General features: G+C 42.7%; 1 protein-coding gene across 14 annotated transcripts in view; it reads left to right on the top strand.

Moving 5' to 3' along the window:
- The window catches only part of LOC114203734 (putative phospholipid-transporting ATPase IIB), a 55,889-nt gene that overhangs the window by 33,472 nt on the left and 1,978 nt on the right, over nt 1-20,439 (top strand). For 4 of the 14 annotated variants that reach the window (XR_015767507.1, XR_015767505.1, XR_015767504.1 and 1 more), the window contains 4 exons: nt 478-591; nt 3,261-3,361; nt 10,461-10,569; nt 10,987-12,637. The gene's annotated coding sequence lies outside the window, so the exon portion shown is untranslated. The other 10 variants (XR_015767496.1, XR_015767506.1, XR_015767500.1 and 7 more) reach the window with 10 other exon arrangements.

The following is a 20,439-nucleotide window of genomic DNA, read 5'->3' as shown; positions in this document are numbered from 1 at the left end:
TTTATATGAATGCTACTAAAATAGTCCTCTTTAAGAGAGGAAAAGAGTGATTACCTGAGAGAGTAGATGTCCGAGGACCTTTGTCATCGGATCACTGAGCGGTGTATTGAGAATTGCAAACGACACGGCTCTCCTTTTCTCCTCATAGAAGAGCATTGATTGCTTCAGAAACTTAATGGTTTTGTCAGTGAGAGGGTCTAAACAGGGAAGATCATTTGAGGTTCTAGAAGTCATTATGCACTCATACAAGTCTCTTTCAGTGTTTTATGTCAAAGTTATTTCAGTATAACCTATTTGAAGATAACCTTTACAGATTAACATTAGATATGCTTTCGGTGTCTGGTAAATACAGAAACAATCAGTATTGGCTCTAAATATGTAGCATTAATTTAAACATTTTTTAAAAAGCATATATAACGAGTGTCTTTTGTTTCATGCACTTGCTGTGATTGGCTGATAAATATTTGTCAAAGAAAGAGAGAACTGAAAGCTCGCACGGTGTGGCTTGGATATCCTGAAAAGTGTGAAGAAAAGCATCCCAGAAATTCTATAAAAAATCAAAAATACAATGTATTTACCTTTATACCTGGGGTAAGACTATTACATTCTTAAGAATGGGTTTCATATCAGAGATTGCTGGCTCCTTTTGTTTTCACTGTTTTTTTTTTTTATTTTTGAATTTTTTTTCCCGTTAATTGTGTCCTGTCCAAATCAGTGACCTTTTGCTTTTGAACCATTCATGCTTCAAGTAGTTGTTAAATAATTCATGCGCACTTTTAATGGGTACATCATGAAGTTCAATGTGAGAAAATTTATAGTTTGACTTCAGTCCTAGATAAACATATTTATATTATTGTAGAAATAATCAAGCCTAAATTAAATTAACAGAAAATAAGTCATAAGTTTTGTTTGCGGGTGAAGTGGAATGTTAAGTTTAAAGCCTGCCAAGGAACTTCATGATGAAAGTAAAATAATTTTTTATACAAACGTGACTCAGTAACAAAATATCTATAAGCATTGATAGATAATAGTTTCTACTTCACATTATAAATTTCAAGCCATGTTATGTTGTTATATCATTAGTTATCTTTAATTAGGTATTATGCTAGGTGTAAATAATGAAGTTTAAATATTTCATTACTTTTTTTGTTGCTAGTGGTATTTTTGGCTTAAGTTACAAAACTGAGTATGTATTTAGGGTGATTGACTAATTTTTGGTTTTTGTACATTTCCTATTTTTATAGACCAATTTATTCGTCTTTCTAAAGGCAAAAGGAAGCTGGTACTGGTTATATTTCTATATCAAAGTTTCTGACACATTCTAGTTATTTGCTCTTATGCTCTTTACAAGAAAATGTCTTGGTAAAGTGAAATAAGGGCTGTTTTATTTTTCATGTTTTAATTTAAATAATCATGCTGATTTTATACTGGGCATTGATTGCCCCTCAGCACCCTCCCCCATCCATGTAATAGTTGGTGAGTGCTTCATATCTAATTAACTCTTTAGTAAAACACACAAAACTACTGTCTCCGTCATTAAAAGACAGCTCTTTTGTCAGGACAATAAAATGTAAGCTGTCTTTCAGGCAGATAAATATTCTCATCTTTCTTGAATGAAGTTACTGTTTTCTTTAAATTTTAAATACTCGCAGATTGGCGAAGCATTGTACATTTTCCTAAAGGTCACAAAGTTCATTCGGTAGACAACAGAGTATTGATTACAGTGGCTTAAAGCCCACAGTGCAGCCTCACTGTGACCAGAGCAAATCCCTGCAGCCCACCAGGATGGGCTGTGTCCTGAGAGCACCTGTTGGTGTGGCTGCACCACTGTTACCGTGTGAATTCTCGTTCTTAGATTGTCTCTTAAATTAGGCTTTTCATCTAAAACGTAGTATTTTAGAAACATTTGGTAATTGCACAGTAGGAATTCTATGCCATTTTTAGCACAAATGGCAATTTTTGAATTGCTAATAGATATAATTTATGCTACCTGAGATTTTAAAGAAATCACTGAGGAGAAAGAGCTTTCTCTCCTGCTGAGGTTAATTTATGAAATGACTCAAAACATCTTTAGACAGCAATTGAATATGATTATGAATATAAACGTGTTATCATTGTAGCTGATTTTTGAGTTGCACAAACAGCTGTATGGTAACGTAGAAAACGTCATTATATAAAAACTGTGGTTCCAGACTCTTTAAGTCAACAATAAGTACTTAACCCATTGCTCTGCTCTTGTTAAAATTTCCATACCCTCCAAGTTGCATATAAAATGGCATCCAAAGAGATTTTGATCTGGAAGTTGCAAGGTTGTAAGTTTAATTGCAATGATAGTGTGCCGTTTGAATTATTCTCATCTATAAACATGAAATTTGTTCCATTTTGATTTTCAATTTAAATTTAATAATTTGAGAATTTGTAAATAGAAGTCTTTTAATATACTGGCTCTTGGGTTTTCTTCCTTAAAAATAACTCTATTTGAATTAAAAAACAAAAACAAAGTTGCAGGATTTGCATTCCTAAAATTTTGTTGAAGGATACTTCTTTTGTATTTGAAAATATTATTGCAGATCAACTGCCAAGAGATTTTAAAGAATATATAGGTCGCTGTCTTCCTGAATTGGTGTGCAATTCACATACTTTTTTATGTCATGATTTCTTATACTTCGAGAGAAGTAAATAGAGGAGATTAAGACAGTCTTTGTGAAGTCAAATTGTGTATGTTTTGCTTGTTCGCTCAGTTATTTTAAAGCTACCCAGATGTTCATGTTCAGAAACGTGGGTATTATATTTTATTTTTTACCGTTTCATAAATATAAGGTTAATAGAACTTTCCCATTGTAAGAGTTTCTGAGTTATCAAGATACACATTTGTGTGTATATAAATAATATATTTATTGACTTACATTGGGAAGATTTCGCTATCTCATTTGCTTTGATATACATACAGAGATTTACAGAGGAGTGTGCAAAACTGGAAATTGTATACAAGAAACTAAAAACTTTTAGAGGATGCTTTTAACATAATTGGAAGTTCTAATTGTTTTTTCAGTTTATTTTAAATATAATTTTAAATAAATATAGATGTAATTTAGTTATTGGAAAGCCAGTGTCAGAATTACTTAATTTACTGTAACTGAGGGCATATTGTCACTGTTTGATGGAAATATAGTTAGCTATTGTGCTGATTTAATTATTTAGTTGAACTTTTAAAGGTTGTCCTTGGAGAGATTGTGTTAATTTTTTCTTTTCCTTTTTAGGTTTTATATGAACAATTCAAGTTTTTCTTGAATCTCTATCCTGCTCACAGTTTGTGCCAGCATTGAAAATAGGCTATCTCTACACCTACTGGGCTCCTCTGGTAAAAGAAAAGATTTTTGAAATTAAGTTAAATTATTAATATTTAGTATTTAGTTTTCAGAGTGGAGATGGTTGAGAGATAAATCGATCAGGTTTTCAGAAGCATGATACTGCTGCTGTGTACCATTGGACTTCGCTTACAGGGTTTTCCAGAGCTCTGCCACTGACCGACTTCGCAGCCTCGCCGGGGGTGTCGGGCCCTTGCGCTGCCTGTGCGTCTTGGCTCAGAGGCCACTGGGAGCCTTTGCTGGCGGGCATGGGGGGTGGTCTCCTTGGGGCATCCTGTACGTGCCCTGTGATACCAGGTCTGTCTCTCCAGCCCGGCTCCCCCATGCCTGTTGGCTTTGTTCCTCGCACCTTTCTTCCCCCGAAGGCAACTTCTGTTCTGCGTCTGAAATTCAGTTGTTACATCTCCTAATAATTTCACTACTTATGTTTGTGTCACTAAAATAATAGTATTGTTTGCATGCTTTAAAAAATCTATATAAAGATTATCTTACTGTCCGTTTCCTGTTGTATCACGCTTTTTTGGCTTAACGTTGATTTCTAAAATGGATCCATGGTGACACATTCACTTTTCACTTCTCTGAAGTACTCCATTGAATGAACATGTCCATCTTTCCAGAAAAAGAGACTTTGAGGTTTCTTCTCATTTTTCACAGTTACAGACTTTGCTATAATGGTCACTGTGATTGTATGTTGTTCCCTGTGCACGTGAGCCGGAGACCCCTTAGGCTGTGTGCATCCTGGAAGTCTGAGTGACAGACTGCTCCTTACTTTTCCCAGTTTCCAATAAAAGCAGTAGAGCATGACAGAAATTTTAGAGCATAGAGAAAATACTGGCTCATCCTAAAAACACAACTATAGTTACGATTTCAGTGTGTTTATTTCTGGCCACTTTGTCTACCCCCGGCTTCACGAGGTTGCCCTGAACCTCTTCAGTTTCACTCCCATCTTGGGTTAAGATTCACTTGAGCAGTGATAGTCTCAGAATTTAAGATCTTCTTAAAAATCTAAAGTAAAATGTGTTCATTTCTGTTTTGCTTTTGCATCTTTCCTATTAACTGTGATTTAAGTAGCTTTTAACCAAAGAAAATGTTAGTTTTAGATGGATTCCTGATGAGGAATTCATGCACAGAATTGACTGTGTCGGCCAGAGCTGGAGTGAGAGCGTGCGTGTGAGCGTCGGTGCCTGTCCTTCCTGTGCTTCCGTGTGATGTTTACGTCCTCTGACTCGATTGTCAGCTAGAGGCGTTGGAAGTACTTAGTCCTTCTCTTGTTGGCGTGTGAGAATTAACGACTGCATTTACAGAAGTGCCTAGGTCAGCCCCTGCTGCGGTGTTCAGGGAAGGGACATTGTTACTCTGCTGCACTTGTGTGTCAGGGGCCCCAAAGAAAGGAGAAAAGCCCATTTTTCCCATTTGAGTAACGCTTAATGTTGCCTGGTGACATGCCTGGCCAGGTTCTCATGTCCCTGCTCTCATACCGCACCATTAGACCTCAGAAGTGGTCTGCTTTACGAAACCATGTCCTGTTGTTCTTTGGTTGGGTAGCAGCCACGATCGATGCCTTTCATCAGATAATCGATACTGAAGATTTGTTAGTATCTATGCTTGCACTGCTATATACATCTTAACCTCTGATTTAGCAAAACTCTTAAAAGGGTGATGTGTCCATTAGATTCACCTTTGAATCCAAGAGGCAGGCTGAGGTATATTGGTTCGTTGATCCAAAGTCACCTCAGAAAAAAATTTTTTTAAACTGAAAATTCAGATATTATATACAGAAGATCTTTTTTATTAATCTAGGCAAACTTAAAGAACCTTTAAACTAAATCTACATCTAAACTGTGTAAATGTATACACACACACACACATATAATATATATATTTTTTATTTTTTTTTAAATTTTTTTAAAGATTTTATTTATTTGAGAGAGAGAATGAGAGAGAGAGAGAGAGCACATGAGAGGAGGGAGGGTCAGAGGGAGAAGCAGACTCCCTGCTGAGCAGGGAGCCTGATGCGGGACTTGATCCCGGGACTCCCAAATCATGACCTGAGCGGAAGGCAGTCGCTTAACCAACTGAGCCACCCAGGCGCCCTATATATATATTTTTTTAAATAAAGGAGGTGTGCTTCAGCGGGATTCCTTCCTAGCTCCCGATTCCTTGCTCTTTCTTGACCACTATGTTTGGCCCTGTCCTGTGTCGAGGGCCTGCACTAGCATGTGGTCCTTACACTCAGTGTTTGACGTCTTTTCTCTGCCTGGTTTCTCAGGTTCTGTAAGTACCTGTAAGGTTGCCCAGAGAAAGGAATTAGTTAGCATTTCCAGATTCCTCCTTGCCAGAAGCCTGCCAGGGAAGCATAAAATCATCATACAGCCGGCAGTTATAAAATCTTACGTCTGACGTCCACTAATTTTAAACAGGGCACTTCACATTTGTTCTGCTCTCCACCTCAAGGGTATTTCTGAAGACAGTGATGGTTTAATAATCTTTCTATATCAAGCACTCTGGGCAATGTTATTTACTAGCTTCAGCTCTGATCTAATTTCTGTTACATTTGCCATAGAACAGGAGAGCAAACTGAAAATAAGTGATTTTACTGCATTCTTGGGTCAGAATGAAGATTACCTTTTGCATCATTCAGTTTCCACAGCAGCTCTTTGAGGTAGAGCTAGTATAATCATAGTAACAAAACGGATTGTAATGCTTCTATCAGAGTGAATCGGGTAGAATAGATCTAGCCATGCAAGCGGTTCTTAGACAAAGGAGGTCTGGATCGTTAACACGGCATCTTCCACATAAGCTGTGTTCGTGGTATTTTGTTAATGGAAAGCCAGATAGACTGCGTAGGTGATCAGTCAGTCTGCGAGGACTCTGATTTTCGGTCCTTCCTTCTGTCCACTCTTTCTTCTGAGTGTCTCTGCATGTTGGAGGTGTGGATGGAGTATGGAAAGGAGAAACCAAATCATACCTGGACTTATACCTCCTGCTGTCCAGAGACAAACATGCTTAACATAAGCTGCACATTTAGTGTGACCTTTGCAAAGGTACGTGTGCTGCTTGTGTCTGAGTTTCCCTGTCTTAAGTAGAGCTAAGCGTTTCTGTGGCATTTAAAGGTAGCTTATTTAAAATACATAGAAAAGTTTCTGGTGTGGTTAAACTGATATTCTATCAATAGAATTATAGAATTATAGAATTTAATATTTAATATATGATATATCAGTAGAATTTTTTCTCTTTTTATAAAAATACCTCTTGTTTTGGCACTTACTCCACATGGCCCCTGGGCCATCCGGAGAAGTAGGAAGAAGGAATTCTACTTTGTGGTACAAGATTTAGTCCCGGCCCATGAACCGGCTGTGTGACACATTCCTGTCAGGCATTGTGACTGACAGACTGATGCCACAAATACTGTGGTTTTGCTGTGGAATACCGTCACCCTCTTGGGTTTGCTTTTGGCTCTTCTAGGTGGCATTACTGTAGCTTCCATCTTTGACCTGCTTGGTGCTGAGGTCACGGGAAGGTCCAGGTACTCCTGTGGGGCCACTTGTCCACATCTTCCATAGGCCACCGGTCTGTTCTAATCCAGTTACGACCCAGTAGATCTAAACCCTAAAGGTGGAGGCCCATGTGTGGTAGACTCCAGTTGTTAAGAAGGAAATGGTGGCATGGCATCGGCTGTGCCTTTCTCGTCACCTGCTTTATGTTGCAAGGCTGGCTCTTGGGGCTTTTCTCAGGGTAGATATGCCGGCGACTGCCATGGTAGTATGGGCGTGACACCTCTTGGTTGTTGCTGGTCCTGCACATCTGTCCTGTGTTCAGGTAAACCCTAGATTTGAGGTGTGGCCCAGAGTGGCTTGCAGGTCCTAGCAGTCTTTGCCTGTGCCCAGGGCTCTGTCTCCTTGAAGAGTGCTTCCCTCCAGTTTCAGAAGTTGGGACCTGCCCCTATTTGGTGATCTTCTCTAATATTACTGCTTTAGAAATGAGAGCTTATTTTCACTTCCTGAGTTCTTGGAAGCACTAGGAACTATTATGTTTTGTGGTTTATAATTACTTGATGAATGGAGAAGTAACTTTTGCTGTCTTTAAGCCATAGGTGTCCAGGGTGGAAGTCAGACTGACCTGGAGAGTCTAGGTGACATATGTATGTGTGGGCCTGTTCTTTGGAGAGGGGAGGTGAAAGTACACGTCCCAGGCAGAGGGCTCGAGCAGATCTATAGTGCAGAAAACCTTCCCGGTGATGGTGCCACGTTTGCCTGATTCAGAGCCACTCCTCTGACAATACTGTCTTCAGTCTCTGAGGAACATAGGCTTGACAGCCATTGTCCCCTCTCTCTCTCAAGGCAAGGGGGTCCCAAGTAGAATTGTAAGAAATTACGTATACTCTGGGAACATGGTCTGCAACAGTAAATATTCTCCTGCATGAGAACAGCTGCATAGAACTGTATTTCCTGCTTCGGTGGATGCGTTATGTTTCATGTTACTAAAACTCAGTTGAGACTTAGAGTTTTTGTTTTTAAAGTGGTATTGTCTTCGCACCTGAGACTAACCGCATCTTTGAATTCAGGAAATACAGTATTTCAACATATGCGTGTACCATGAATTTCCTACTTATAGACATTCAGGTTATTTCCAGTTTTTTATATTGGATGCTGCTGGGATCCTTGTTTTTTTGTTTTGTTTTGTTTTTTAGGATAAATTTCCAGAAGTGAAACTGTTTGGTTAAAGTGTGTGCAAATTTTAAGGCTTTTGATAACACTAAGTTTGTTAAGAGAATATTTTGGTGTCTCCTGCTTTGGATTTTCATAGTTTTTTCTCTGTCTTTACCTGTACTAAAACACATCTAGATAGAAAGGGAAGAAGGAGGCCTGGGCTCTTTTCACAGTGGCGTGATCTTGTACACTGGGAAGTCTGAGGTGTCCACACACAGAGAAATGTTAGAACTAAGAAATGAGGTAGGAAGGTTGTCGGGTACAACATAGATACACAAAACCACTTGTATTTCTGTATACCAGCAGTGATCATCTGAAAATGAAATTACAATAACAGTTCCGTTGTTGTGGCATCAGAAAGAAAAAAATAGGAATAGATTTAGCTAAAATACAGGGTTGCCTGCTGGAAACTAATAAAACATTTTTTTAAAAAAAAATCAAAGATCTAAATAAATAAAAGTCATCCCATGTTCAGGAATTGAAAGACAGTATTGTTACAGTGGCAGCACTCTCCAAATTGATCTGCAGATTCAGCACAATCTGTCAAAAATCCCATTTGGCTTTTTGGCAGAAACTCACGAGCTGACTCTAAAATTCATATGGAAATGCAGGAGACCCAGAGTAGCCAGTGCAACCCAGAAAAGAAGATCAGCATTGGAGGACTCCTGCTTCCCCATTTCAGAGCTCGTTTCAAAGCCACAGTAATCAAGAAGGTGTGGGACTGGCAGAAGGAGAAATGAATAGACCAACGAATACAACGTAGAGTCCAGGAATAAACCTTTACATTCATGACAGATTGGTTTTCGGCAAGGATGCTCACACCGTCCGGTGGATTGTTCAGTGCACTCCACGAATGGTGCTGGGGCACCTGGACAGCTGGATGCGAAAGAAGGAAGTTGGGCCCCTCCCTCAGGTCATACCCAGAAAACCCCTCGTAATGGATCATAGACCTCAGCGGAAGAGCTAAAACTGTAAGACTCCTGGCGGAAAACATAGAGGCCAATTTTTGTGATCTTGGATGGTAAAAGCCCAAGTGACTAAAAAAAACTTAAATTGTATTTATCCAAATTAAAAACTTCTGGACATCAGAGGATACCATCAGGAAAATAAAATGATAACCTAGAGTGGGGGAAAATATTTGTACTCTCACATATGCTAATCCCATGTCTAACGAGGTATTTGTTTCCAGAATAATACAAAGAGCTCTTAGAGCTTCACAGTGAAAAGACAAATGACACCGTTAACAAGTGGCTGTAGGATCTGAACACACATTTATCCCAAGAAGATACGAATGGCCAATAAGCTCCCGTTAAGGGTTATAACCACTTTGGGAGGAAGCTTGGCTGTTCATCAAAATGCTAAACGGGCCACATCACCCAGAAGAGGCGAATTCATAGAGACAGAAAGTTGGACTCGTGGTTGCCAGGGGTTGGGGGCTGGAGGAGATGAGGGTGACCACTGTCCAGTGTGGGATTGCTCTCTCTTTGGGGTGATGAGAATAGTGTACAGTCAGATGGCGGTGATGGTACAACTCTGAGCGTAGCAGGGAGGATCAACTTTGAGTAAACACAAGGGCTCACCTCATGTGGCCTGTTGGTGACACAGACACAGCCCTGGAGTGACAGACTGTTGTCCTTTGAGGGCAGTTGTCCAGCGTTGGGTCATTCACAGAGTAGCCTGGGGAATGCGCGTCCGTGTAACATGCAGCCTTCTGAAGAGTCTGTGGTCGTAGAGAGGTAGACTTGAAGAGTGTTCACACTCGGAAAACACAAGTGTAGCCTCTGAGTTGTCAGCCACATGTCGGGGGCATAACAGATTTCACAAGAGATCACAAGCACATCAGAGTTTATTTCTGTAGCCTCAAGTTGACCTGTTGAGGTTTTGCTTACAAAGCGGACAAGCCTGCACAGGAGGAGGCTGTCGTGTTGGGATTGCGCCGCGTTCCTTCCTGCTTTCTTCCACCAACAGAATTCAAGCGCAGAAAGCATAAGATTTTATGTCAGCCTTTGGTAATTTGATATTTAAAGGCACGAGCGTTCTAAATAGAATTCCTGGGGTTTTTTTTGTTTTTTTGTTTTTTCAGATTGTTGATTTCTTTTTTCTTTGGGTTACTAAGTATTTTCTGATGTTTAGCTTGTACATGTTATGATATGAATTTAAAAAAATTATTTGGGAATAGGGAGAATTGTAAATCTTTTAGTATGTATTATATTCCTCTTGTAGTGTTTCATTATTACTTTTTTGTCTTTTTTCTTTGTTTTCGTTTATGTTTTAGAAGTAACATAAATGGGGGGGAAGTAAAACTGCTTGGTAAAAGAATATTCCCTTAACTTTTTTGTTAAAGCTAGTTTTCTCAAATACCATATTTTATTTTGTTTTATAGGGATTTGTTTTGGCTGTTACTACCATGAGGGAAGCAATTGATGAATTCCGGCGTTTTCAGCGAGACAAGGAAGTGAATTCACAGCTATACAGCAAGCTTACAGTAAGAGGTTAGCAAGACCCTTTTGATCTAGCTTATCATTTGCTAACTGTAATCATCATTTTAGAGTTAACATAAGTGAAAGAAAACGTGTCTTAATTCTGTTAGAAAATAGTATTTTTCGATTACATATGGTATCTAATTAATTTTTTTAGTAATCTCATGACTACAATTTCAAGAGAACACATGTGAAACCCAACTGGTGTATGCACATTTTCTGTGAATATCACCTTACCTAAAATCTCTGTTTGTGTTCTATTTAAACGCAGTCGTAAGGGTCGGACAGACATCTGGTACCATGGCCTTAAGTGAAGGGACTTGGAGCCCTTACCATAAATGTCATGATCCAAAATGATAACTGCTTTATGCCCATTTCTCCTTCACTTCATTCAGGGCTTTAACCCTTCCCTAATTTTATGTTTTTAAGGAGCTTGTTTATTTGGTCTCTCAGTCCCAGTGGAGAAGAAGCGATGTGTAGAGGAGTGTGGGAGAAGCCATTATAGGCAGGCATTATGCCTGTCGGAAAGTGACACCGTGACAGTCATTACCTCAGCGAGGGACAGTGAAGGAGGGCACTGAAGAGCTAGACAAGTATGCATAAGAACTTGGAAGCCTGTTTATAAAATGAGGTTTAAAATGGAGTTTGTATCTTCTGTTTACATGTGGACATTTGTACACTGGATTTATTTATTTGAAATAATTCTCCAAAAAATATTTCTGTAGCTTATTGGGATATATTTCATATAACATAAAGTTTATCCATTTAAATTATACAGTTCAATGGTTTTTGGTATGTTCACAGAGTTATGAAACTATTAACACCATCTAATTTTGGAACCTTTTTTTTTTTTTTTTAAAGATTTTATTTATTCGACAGAGAGCACAAGTAGGCAGAGTGGCAGGCAGAGGGAGAGGGAGAAGCAGGCTGTCTGCTGAGCAGGGAGCTGGACGTGGGGCTTGATCCCAGGACCCCAGGATCATGACCTGAGCTGAAGGCAGCCGCCCAACCAACTGAGCCACCCAGGCACCCCTAATTTTGGAAAATTTTTAACATCCTAGAAAGAAACTGAATATATTAGCCATCATCCCATTCTTGCCCCTTCGGACCCTCTTCCAGGCCCAGGCAGCCCCCAGTCTGCTCTCTGTCTCCGTGGATTTGCCTCTTAGGACAGGTCACAGAAGTGGAATCGTGCAGTATGTGGGCTTTTGTCACAGGCTTCTTTCACTTGGCATTCTGTGTTCAAGGTTCGTCGGTGTTGTGGCACCTGTCAGGCTTTATTTCTGTTTGTTGCCAAATAATATTCCACTCTGGGGTATTCCGCGTTGTGTTCACCGATTCATCTGTAGACGGACGTTTGGTTTGTTTCCACTCTAGGCTGTTGTAAATAGTGCTGCTGCGAATGTCCGTATGTGAGTGTTTTTGTGTGAACATTGTTTTATTTCTTTTGTAAATATACCTAGAAGTGAAATTGCTGGATTATATGGTAACTATGTTTTTGATAAACTGCCAAGCTGTTTTCCTAATTGGCTGCCCCATTTTGCATTCTCACCGGCAGTGTGTGAAGGTTCCAGTTTCTCCACATCCTCACGGGCACTGTTACTGTCTGTCTTCTTTATTGTGGCCGTCCTGTCGGGTGTGAAGTGGTATCTCACTGTGGCTTGATTTGTCTTTCCCCGACGACTAGTGCTATTGAGCATCTTTCCATCTGCTTATCAGGTGATTGTATGTCTTTGGAGAGGTGTTTATTCAGATGTTTTGCTTACTGTTTTTTTTTTTTTCTCATTGTGTGTACCTCTTTTAAGATACCACCTTTTTTTTTTTTTAATTTTATTTTGCTGTGTTATGTTAGTCACCATCCATTACATCATTGGTTTTTGATGTAGGTTCCATGATTCACTGTTTGCGTACAACACCCAGTGCTCCATGCAGAACGTGCCCTCGTTAATACGCATCCCCAGGCTCACCCGTCCCCGGGCTTACTGTTTTAACTGGATTAATTGTTTTTTAATTATTGACTTGTAAGCATTCTTTATACAATCTGGATTTAAGTCCCTTGTCAATATATGGTTTGGAAATATTTTGTCTCGTTCTGTGGCGTGTGTTTTCTTCTTCTCGGTATCCTCTGACGCACAGAGTTTTCATGTTATGATGTCCAACTCATCTGTGTTTTCTTCTGTTGCTTTTGCCTTTGGCATTGGAGCTAAGAAACAGTTTACCAACCCGAGGTCACCAGGATTTACTTCTGTATTTTCTTCCAGGGATTTTATAGTTTTAGCTCTGACATTCAGATGTGTGATCCACTTTCATTTCATATTTTGTGTATGGTGTGTGATATGGGTTCACATTCCTTTGCATGTGAGTATCCAGTTGTCCCAGTACCATTTATTGAAAAGACTATTCTTTTGAGGTTAAGTTGAATGATTAACTATTAAGAAGCTTTGATGCTTAAAGCTGTGGCATGATAGAGGTTAGGTGTGTTGTAGAAAAGAGGTATGCTTCCGTTTTGGAAAAGAGAGTCCCCAGAATGGCCAGGCAAATTCGGTGTAACCTTGGTATGTCTTTTTTAGAATATAATACAGATCCTGGCTTATTTTTTAAATTGTTTTTAACTGTGGTATTTGGACTGTGTAGAGATTTGTTTCTGTGTATTAATTGTATCATTCAGAACTAAATGGTATGGTGGCATCTGAGAAACTGGCAGAGGAGGCAGTCCTGCATGCCCTTCCTTTCTTCCACAGAAGCACGGAAAAGCCAAGCTCCTGCCATGAGGAATGCAGCCCACATTCTTGACTGGGGACTCTGGACCCTGCTCTGAAGGGAGTAGAGCAGAACTTACTTGCAGAGAATTGTGTCTGTCTGTCCAACCTGTGAGGGACACATGAAGGACGGACTCAGGATGTCTTTCTTTCATCTAACATGGATGTCACTCAGGACAGAGGAGCCAAAAGCCGGTGGGCATTTCTCAAGCCCATGTCAGGCTGAGGAGAGGCAGCAGTAGCTTGGGGCCAGCATTGACAGTCGACACACAGAATAGAGGGTCACGTGCCAAGCCGAGGAAGCTGGAGAGGGGACTTCTTTGGAAAATTGGGGCATGTAAAAGTGCCTGTGTTTCCTGGGGAGTTTTGAAAGTCACATCCAAGGCCAGCCCTAGATCACACTCAGAAAAGACCCCGAGAAAGCGTTTTGCCTCTGGCCGGTCTCTAGGCTCAGTGCAAGCAGAGGGGAAAGCTCAGGCTGAGTTCTAGGCAGCCTGGCTCTGTGTTGGAGTCCCCAGCACAGAGGCAGTCTGCGACGATCGGGAGAGGTTGGTCTCCCTTTCTCCCTCCCTTGCTTCGTTCCTCCCCCCTCGCAACGCTTTCCTTCTTCCCTCCCACCATGCTTCCCTTTCTTAGTCTCGCCCCCTCCCCATGCAAGGAAATCCTTTCCAAAACACTGGCTGAAAGACTTCTCTCCATACATGACAAAGAATACACACTTTACAAAATGAGTCTACAAAAGTCACTCTACGTGCATGGCTGAAGCATATACCGAACAACAAAACAAACCCAGAAGAGGGGGAAGTGCCTGATTTCCTGATTTACCAGATTATAATAGTCAAAGTGTACAGGTTTCCACAAAAAAATTACAGAACATGCAGAGAAACCATGTGGCCTAGTCACAGAGGAAATGAACAGAAACCGTCCCTGCAGAAGCCCAGATTCTGGACTTAGGAGACAAAGTCTAGATCAGCTGCCTTAAGTCTGTCCAAGGAGCTAAAGGAAACAACTGAAAAACACTGACAGGATTAGGAAAAATGATGGGTTTTTTTGTTTTGTTTTGTTTTTTTAAGATTATATTTCTTTCTTTGACAGAGAGAGACACAGCGAGAGAAGGAACATAAGCAGAGGGAGGGTCAAAGGGAGAGGGAGCAGCAGGCTTCCCGCTGAGCAGGGAGCCCAAGGTGTGGGGTTCGATCCCAGGACCCCTGGGATCATGACCTGAAACGAAGGCAGACACACTTAACGACTGAGCCACCCAGGCACCCCGAAAAATGATGTATTAACATACAGAATACCAATAAAGGTATATAAATTATAAAAGAAGCAAAAAGCAAAAATTCTGGTGCTGAAAAGTACAATAAATTAAAGGAAAAACTCACTGGAGAGTTTCAGTAGCAGAGTTGAGCTGGCAGAAGAAGGCATCAGTGACCTTGAACCTAGGTAATTTCAATAACTAGATAATTTCAAGTGGAATCACCCATTCTCAGAAGCAGAAGGAAGAGTGAAGGAAAATAAGCAGGTCCTAAGGGACTTGTGGGTGGTGCCAAGCGTACTACATGTGCACACACTGGGCATCTTGGAAGGGAGAAAGGGTGGAGAGAATGTTGTAGGGAGTAGTAGCCATTAACGTCCCAAATTTGATGAAAGACATGACTCTCCATACTCGGGAAAATCAGTGAATCCCTAGAAAGATAAATGCAAGGAAATCCGCACTGAGACACATGACAATCAAACTGTTGAAACCCGAGGACCAAGAGGATATTCTGAAAGCAGCAAGAGAGAAACACACAAGGAAGGGCTCTTGAGTCAGAAACGCTGGAGGTCAGAAGGACGTGGGGTGACATTATTAAGATGGGAAAAGAAAAAAATGATCCACCAAGCATTGGATGTCCGTAAACCTCTCATTCACAAATGAAGGCGGATTGAGACATTTCCAGATGCCTTTAGAATCGAAAACAGGGACTCAGGCAGATAGGCATCCACCCATGTTCATGCAGCACTATTTATAATTGCCCACATGTCCACCGGTGGGTGAATGGACAAATTATGGTGTTTTTTCACATTGGAATATTATCCAACCATAAAAATTAATGAATACTGATAAACCCGGATGCCCCTTGGAAACATTACACTCTGTGAGAGAAATCAGACACAAAGGGTCACGGACTCTATGTCATTTACACGAAGTATCAGAACAGGTAGATGAATGGAGCTAGAAAGCAGGTTGTGGTCGCCACGGCCCTGGGAAGTGGCGGCAGCGGCGGGCGGGGGGCAGCTGCTTAGTGGTCATGACACGTCCTCTGTGGTGAGGAAAATGTTTTTGAGCTTGATAGAGTGGGTTGCACAACATCGTGAATGGACTCAGTGCTGTATTCACTTTAAAATGGCTGATTTTGTTATGTCATTGTCACCTAAAAATAGTAAAAAATGTTGAAGAAGGCATACTAATCATATCTTTTACACTTCTGTGACACTCCAACTCAGAATATTTTAAAAATAATTGTCAGTGGGTTTATTTCAAAGACAAATGCAAATTTAACTTTTTAAACAAGATAGATCATCATTGGTGATCTTTGGAAGGACATTTTTACGTGTAGATGATGATGATACTGCTTTTTTTTTGACTACCTCGTGAGTGTCAGTAACTTGCTCATTTGCATAACTGCCATTCAAGGTAGGTTGGCTTATCTCCATGTTACAGGTGAGGGACCTGAAGCTCAGGCCATGTGATTTGCCCTGAGCCACTGCAGTTTTGGTAGAGTTCATATTTGAACCCAGACCATTCTGATGTCAAACCCAGTGTTCTTTCAACTGTAGTGCTTTGCTCTGTGGCTGGTTATTCTGATGCAAATGACTGATAGGTAAAATCTGGGATGTAAAAAAAAATGCATGTATATGCTCATTGACTTTAGTTTGAAATTTGTTTTCTTGTCAAGAATACGTTCATCTCCTTAATTTCTAGTATTTCGTAGTGATCTGTTCTTTGAATGGCATTGATGGCTACTTCCTTATGTGACTTAACTCTGGTTTGTTATATTTACAGTATTTGATCTTTTTGTACTTGGAGTTCTTAAGCACATTCTTATAGAAATACTCTGGGAAAAGTGTTCTCTGCTATATGTTTTCTGTGGAAAAGGAAAGCCATGTCCACTTTTAAGTATACTTAAACAGATAATCTGAGTAGGTCTGTATCTTTTAAAGAAATTGAATCAGCAATTGACCTTTCAAACAGTCCTAGATGGTTTCCCTGCGTCCTCCTTTTGCCCCTGGCTGCAGGCAGCCCCAGGACTCTAGCTGCAGCTCTGAGATGCTCAGAACAGTGCGTCAGACCGCCCGCCCGCAAGGCTCCGCTCCGCCCCGAGCAAATTTCTCCAGTCACGCTTCCCCAAAAGCAGCCCACCCAGCAGAGGCTGGGAATGAGATCGTTAGTTAGGGGAGAGCAGGATGTGTCCCCGTGACACGGACAACGCTCGAAACACTCACACCAGCGGCCGGGGCTCTGCGGGTGGCGGCATGGTTCATTGTCTGGGCTGTGGACATATTTTCACATGTGTGTCAGAACTCAACAAGCCGTGTCCTGGAAGACATGCGGTGTATTATATGACAACAATGCCTTGGTCGAGCCAAAGGGGGACAGACAGCAAACACGTTGATGTAAAGATCCTCTATAAAATGCGCTTAGAAGAAAGTGACCGTCTTCGGCTAGCTCGACTTGGGACTCGGGTGTCGTTCCCAGGGCTGGGGTGGCGGGCGTCCCACAGCGGCCTGCAGGCGTCCCTGGGACTGTCACTCACCGGCCGCTGCTGCCGAAGCCTTGACCCTGCCACGTCTCTCACGCCCCACGGATTCACGACCAATGTCAGGTTGTATTTTGAAAGGTTCTTGGTTTGTTTGGTTTTTTGATTAATTTTTTAAAATTAATTTACACAGAGTAAGATGCACAAATCTTAGCAGAATCAGTTTTATGCCTGTACACGCTCATGTGACCACCCCCGGGGCAGGACTCGGGGGCCCTTCCCTGCCTCCTCCCAGGCGGCAGCCCCGCCTCCACCCTGCATGCGTAGTCTGTCTGGTTGCGAGCGCCGCACGTTCGCTTGGCCTTTCCAGAACTTCCAGCTGAACGGAGTCCTACCGTTGCCCCATTGCTCTGATTTCTCCATCAACATGATCTCTGAGAACCATGCGTGGGGTAACGCACAGCACGGTCCTGCTAATCTCCACGGCGGGCTGCTCCCCCCCCACGGGGGCCGCGAGGTGTGTCCATCCTCCACGTGCTGACTGTTTCCAGGTCAGGGGTGTCATGAACGAGGTTGCTGTGCCCATCCCTGTCCCGGTCTTTTGTGGACAGAGGCACCCGTCCCTTCTGGGCACACGCTCGGAAGGAGAGTCGCTGGGCCCTGGGGTGGACGCGTGCTCAGCCTTACTAGAAACCATCAGAAGGCTTTCCAGAGTGGTTGTGCTGCTGACACTCCCACGGGCCGTGGATGAGCGTCCCTGCGGCCCTGCACCCTTGCCGACACCTGGTGCTGTTGTGCTTTTCATCACAGACATCCTGGGGGTTGTGCGGCGGCATCTCATCTCTACCCAGCAACAATGCTGTGTGCAGTTTCACGTGCTTACTGGCCACGCAGACGCCCTCTTCTGTGCAGCGTCAGCTCACATCTTTGCCAAGTCTTGGCTGGGGTGTTTGTCCTTTTTATTGCTTCTTGTTCTCTATGTGTTCTGGGGAGAAGTCCCTTGTCCCACGGATCACAGATATTTTCACTGGACTTCAGTTTGCTTTTTCATTTTCTGAATGGTGTCTTTTGATGAGCAGAAGTATTCAATTTCAATGAAGTCTAAGTTATCGATATTTTTATTTTACAGTTTGTACTTTATCATTCTGCCCAAGAAGTCCTCACCAAAGCCAAGGTCAGAAGACATCCTTCTGTGACTTCCTCCAGAATCTCAATTGCATGTGTGTCCCTCCCCCCATCTCGGTCTGTGACCCACTTTAAGTCGGTCTGTGTGTGCCGTAACACAAAGACCACAGTTCCTTATGTCCACACAGACACTGGGTGCCACAGCGCCACGGACTGAAAGTGTTTCTGTCTCCCCATTCCAGTGCCCGTGTGATGCTTAATGGTCCTCCATCAGGCATGACCTCACCTGCAAGGTTTCTGCAAACGGCTTTATCAGATTGGGACCTTCCACTTCCAGTTTGCAAGTAGTTCTTTAAAAAAATCACAAACAGGCTCGACTTTATCATTTTTTTTTTCTGCACCTATTGGGTTGATCCTACGGTTTTTCTCCTCTGTTCTGTCAATCAGTTGATTGACTTTTTTTTTTAAGATTTTATTTATTTATTTGACACAGAGAGCGAGAGCGAGAGCAGGAACACAAGCAGGGGGAGTGGGAGAGAGAGAGAAGCAGGCTTCCCGCTGAGCAGGGAGCCCGATGTGGGGCTCGATCCCAGGACCCTGGGACCACGACCTGAGCCGAAGGCAGACGCTCAATGACTGAGCCACCCAGGCACCACGTTGATTGATTTTGAGTGTTCAAACAATAAGCATTCCTGGCATAGCTCCTCTCAGTCACTGAATTCAACTTGCTAGAACTGTGTTTAAGGTTTTGTGTGATGTTCACGGGGAGCACGGGCCCATGGGTTTCGCTAAGTGAGTTGGGTGTGTCTCCTAGTTTTTCAGAAGCAAGAGCAAGAGTATATTCATTTTTCCTTAAAGGAAAGCTCACCGGGGACCCCTCAGGGCCTGCACTTTTCTTTGGGAAGGTGTCTGATTACAGGCTCAATTTCTGTAAGACATAGGACATTTCAGAGTTTTATATCTGCTTGTGTCAATTTTGGGAGGTCCTGTTTTTCAAGGACCTCGTCCATTTTGCGCGGCCTGACTTTGCTAACGGTTAGGTCTAACGTGTGGGGTCTGCAGGGGCCCATGCTTCCGCTCCTGAGAGCAGTCATTGATTTGTGATAGTATCAATTTTATTGATCACTTACCAGAACCAAGTGTCAGCTTGTTGATGTTTTCTTTGTTACACGTCTGTTCTCACATGATTTCTGCTCTGTCACCTCCTTCCTTCTTTCTCCTTCCGTGTAATCTGCTCTCTTTCTTAGCCCCTGGGGGCCGTCGCCCTGCTTTTCCCCAACCCTGTCTGTCCCCTGGCCTTGCTGCCTCTTCCCTCTGCAGTGGCTTGAGGTTGTGACTGTGTTGGGGACGGAGGGTGTGCAGGCTCTTGATTGGACCCCGGGGAGGAGAAGACCGGGAGCTGAGAGCAGCCTGAAGCTGGAATGACCGTGCGTGAGGGAGAGGCCATGCCCCAGAGGTGTTTGTGTCAGGAGCAGCCTAGAGATGGTGCCTGTGTGCGAAGGTGAGGTGGCCACAGGCCGCTCCTCCAGGCGGCTGGGGGCAAGTCCAAAGCTGACTCAGATGAGGGAGATGCTTCAGCTCTTCCCAGAACAGACAGCGATTAGCTGAGAACATTGTACCAAGAACATCAAATTTTAAATAAGCCCAGAAGTGACTCAAATTCAGTCTGACAGAGGCTGTCTCTGAAAACATCCTAGGGCAAAAATAAGATGTAGGCCAGACGTCTTCAAAACAGCATGAAAGCCTGGGGTTTGGGTGCACAGTGTGGTTTCCACGGAGTGGAGTCATGGCTCTGCTCACGCTCCCCAGAGCTATTGTCAGAGCTGCAGAGTGAAGGCGCTTTGTTCCTCTGGGCGCCTCTTGGGATCAGGCTGAGACCGTCTTCCACTGGACGTGGGGGGAAGGGGGGAAGACCCCTTCTCGACGATGTGAGCATGCTGGTTAGGAAGCTGCGGTGCGTGAAAATAACGGAGTTTTTTTTCCCTGTATTTGCTCTTCAACCATGAGAAAGAAACTGAGCTTTGCTAACACTCACTATGCAGACTGGCGGCTCAGTGTGTCGGGGGACCCCATCCCATGAAGTCCTCACACCCACTGAGGTGAGCAGAGGGCGATGGGCACCCCGGCTGGGTCCTCTCCTTCGGTGTGGGGCAATGCACGCATCTCACCTGGGGTCTGGTCGGCGGCCTTGTGGGTCGTATGGTATAGCTCTTCCTAGATTTAATTCCTGTAGTGGACGACTGCTTGGAGGATAGCAG

Source organism: Eumetopias jubatus, unplaced genomic scaffold (assembly GCF_037043125.1).
Source record: "Eumetopias jubatus isolate StellerSeaLion01/CBP00866 unplaced genomic scaffold, mEumJub1_p1.0 scaffold_114, whole genome shotgun sequence".
Classification (NCBI taxonomy): Eukaryota; Metazoa; Chordata; class Mammalia; order Carnivora; family Otariidae; genus Eumetopias; species Eumetopias jubatus.
The sequence above is the reverse complement of the archived record's forward strand: the minus strand, read 5'-3'. Positions and strand labels throughout refer to the sequence as shown.